The sequence below is a fragment of the Spea bombifrons genome, chromosome 3 (genome assembly GCF_027358695.1).
Source record: "Spea bombifrons isolate aSpeBom1 chromosome 3, aSpeBom1.2.pri, whole genome shotgun sequence".
Taxonomy (NCBI): domain Eukaryota; kingdom Metazoa; phylum Chordata; class Amphibia; order Anura; family Pelobatidae; genus Spea; species Spea bombifrons.
The window spans coordinates 55846151-55849495 of record NC_071089.1 but is presented as its reverse complement, the minus strand read 5'-3'; the positions used below and the strand labels follow the sequence as shown (position 1 = coordinate 55849495).

The window sequence follows — 3345 nt, the reverse complement described above, 5'->3', positions numbered from 1 at the left end:
AAAGTGATATTTTGGAAGCAGGCATATGGGCAAGAGATCTGAGAGACTTTGACAAGGCCAAATTGTGATGGCTTGACAACTGGGTCAGAGCATCTCCAAAACTGCAGCTCTTGTGGGGTGTTCCCAGGATTATGGGCAGCCAAGCATGATGCATTGATGCATGTGGGAGGGGCAAAGACTGGTACGTGTGGTCAAATCCAACAGGAACTAATGTAGCTCAAATTGCTGAAAAATGCTGGTTCTGATATGGGGCTGCAGGCTACCCATGCTGACCCATGTCCACTGCTGAAAGCACCTACAATGGGCATGTGAGCATAAGAACTGGTCAACAGAGCAATGGAAGAAGGTGGCCTGGTCTGATGAATCATATTTTCTTTTACATCATGTGGATGGCTGCCTGGGCATGCGTCGCTTACGTGGAGAACACATAGCACCAGGATGCATCCATCAAGACTCCACCTCGCAACTTACAGGACCTAAACCAGGGGCGTCCAACCTGCGGCCCGCAGCTGCTGCAGGACTACATCTCCCATCCTCCTCAGCTACCCCCTTAGCTGAAAGAGCATTATGGGAGATGTAGTCCTGCAGCAGCTAGAGGGCCGCAGGTTGGACGCCCCTGACCTAAATGATCTGCTAACATCTTGGTGCCAGATACTACAGCACACCTTCAGAGGTCTAGTGTAGTCCATGCTTTGACTGGTCAGGGCTGTTCTGGCAGCAAAAGGGGGACCTACACAATATTAGGTAGGTGGTCAAAATGTTATGGCTCATAGGTGTATGTCTTCTGTAAAAAACACCCATTTAATGTATATACGTCTCCAGTAAAAAACATCATTCACCCTCACATTTACAGTGCAGATGGAATGTTCTACAGTATTGAAGGTTAGACTAGCGATGATGGGTCGGCCATGGCACTTTAAGGCCGGCTGCCACCTTATGACAAAGGTGTGGCTGACAGCTGCATATCCAGTCACTGGCCACAGGCTGAAGCAGCAGACCAAATGAGTGTGTGGCTCTGTCAACCAGCGGCCCACCAGGCATTTGCATCTTGTATAACTGGATAATTATATTTGAGTTAATTACTGTCTTGGGCATAGTATTAGCAGAACTTTTTACATTAACTTTTTTTTTAATTGGATGATTCCATGATTCTTGAAGTAATCAAGTAACCCATGATTGACTACAGCAGCAGTGCCTTTGGCTGTTATAGACCTCAACTGTAGGCAGGTGTAAGTAACAGGACAATTTAAAATAAAAAGAGTGAAATATGTTGAAAAATAAGAGAATGGGACTAGGTGAACAGATGGGAAAAGGTGTGGGGGATTATTGTTCATGTTGGCCCCCATTGAAAAAAAATCTTCTGATAAGTCCCTTTTCTTTATCATAAACTTCCCCCTAACAAGCTAGAGTGTGAAAAACAATGCTGGGGGCCAGTATACATTTTTCCTCGTAGGAAAATTTATATACTACTTTACTTGTTACCATAGTTACAGCTTAGACATTAGCTTGGGAAACCTACACGTATTTGCTCGATTATAAGACAAGGTTTTTTCCATAGCAAATGCAGAAGTCTGCACGATTCACGTAGACAACTTCCGCTGCAGCCAGAAGGAAGAGCGGTTAGCGGCGGGGGTTGTCTGCGTCCATCTCGCAGACCTTCCCTGGCTGTCAGAGATCAGAGTTCCGCGCACAGGTGCGGGGAATTCTCTCTGACAGTCGGGGGTGTATGCGCGATGGACGCATACACCCCGACTGTGTACTAAACCTCAATGTATCAAAATCTACATAATTTTAGGAAAGCAAATTCCCCAAAATTTCAATTTTTCAAAGATGAAGAAGCAGATTCATTTGCTCTTTCATAACTTGCTGTTTGCATCCTTTTTATATATCTAACCTTTACACATTAAATAATTACAACAGTTTTGGAAAATAATTCCTTATATTTCCCATTCAAATCACTCGTACTTCCTAAGCATGGTTTTGAAAAATGTACCTTGTTCATTATAATTAATCTGTTTGTAAACATAACCCAGAATCTACTGTTCTAGGTTGAATTACACTAAAGTAGCTGAACCTAGCATGTCGGAGAATGCAGTCTCTTTTTGAACCATCGTTGGAAATCCAGCCACAATTCCTTATAAGCACTAACTTAAAAAAACACAACTAGAAATGGCAAAGCACATCCGCAAGAAGAAAATCCCACAGAAGGCATTCCATAGAAACAAAGCACTGTATCATTAATCCAAAATACAAAATGAAAAGACAGCTGAAATACCTTCATTTTGGCAAATATTAACTGTGAATATTATTTTTATGGAACCAGCCAGCTATTGTTTTTTTGTGGAGTTGCTATACTAATCTGATGGCTATTGATTCCTTCACCTCGTCTTGTCAACCTGATCACTAGTAGACCGTATAATCTATTATCATTTTGTTTCATAAACACAGACATAGGTCATGTGCCATGAACACATAGAAGAAACAGCTTTAGAACTTTACAATGTCAAAACCTCCATATGTTTTAGGCCCCCACTTTTTTTCCAGAATCTCAGCAATGAGTAAATAATATCCAAACAGAAAAAGTCTAAATCAGTAGCACAAACATACTTTCAGGCACGTCAGCAAAACACTGTTGACAACAAATCACATATAATCGGTAAATAAAAATTATAAATTTAACACAAAGTAATAACATCATTAGAATTCTTTCTGTTCCTATTTAACAAGAAATTTGCTATATTTGACTTGCAGCATAAGCCATGTGAATGTTTTCTCTTTTTCAAAAACTAGTGTTCTTAAGAATTAAAATGGCACATTAACTATGATTGATAAGAGCTCTTCAAGACCTTTAAAGAAAATACCAGTGATCTAAATTCAAGAGTCTTATTCTCCGGAGCCAGTGAAAAACACGAACATTAGATTATCATTTTTTTCTTCACTGAGGTGGAACAATTTGTAGTCAATTAAAATAACAGGGGCTTTTACTCTTCTGAAAGCAAATCTGCTGATGATTAAAGCAATTACCTTCTATTGTAGGCTTCTAATGTGCAATGTTGCTGAAGACATGTAATCAGATTTCCATGTCTGGGGGCAGAGAAGTACAGATGCTCAACGTGATCTGACATTGTGTGGTGCGCTCCCCAGCTGGCATTCAACAAAGAATAGGGGGCAATAAGATACTAATTTAGCACTTTGCGTAGTTTCCAATTTTTTTCTGTTTGGAGAGAAATAAAAGTAATAATAGCATAGAAATTGATTTTATATCATATTTCAGCTGCTAAAAGAAAAAAGAAATATTTCTTGTCTTGGGGTAAAATGTAAACAGCATGTCACTAAAATGTTTGG

At 40.1% G+C, this 3345-nt stretch overlaps 1 long non-coding RNA gene across 1 annotated transcript; it reads left to right on the top strand.

Moving 5' to 3' along the window:
* The first annotated feature begins 272 nt into the window (after positions 1-272).
* On the top strand, positions 273-1933 carry LOC128483005 (uncharacterized). The gene is made up of 2 exons (XR_008351035.1): positions 273-416; positions 1831-1933. It is a non-coding gene; the product is annotated as an uncharacterized LOC128483005 (long non-coding RNA).
* The last annotated feature ends 1412 nt before the right edge of the window (positions 1934-3345 follow it).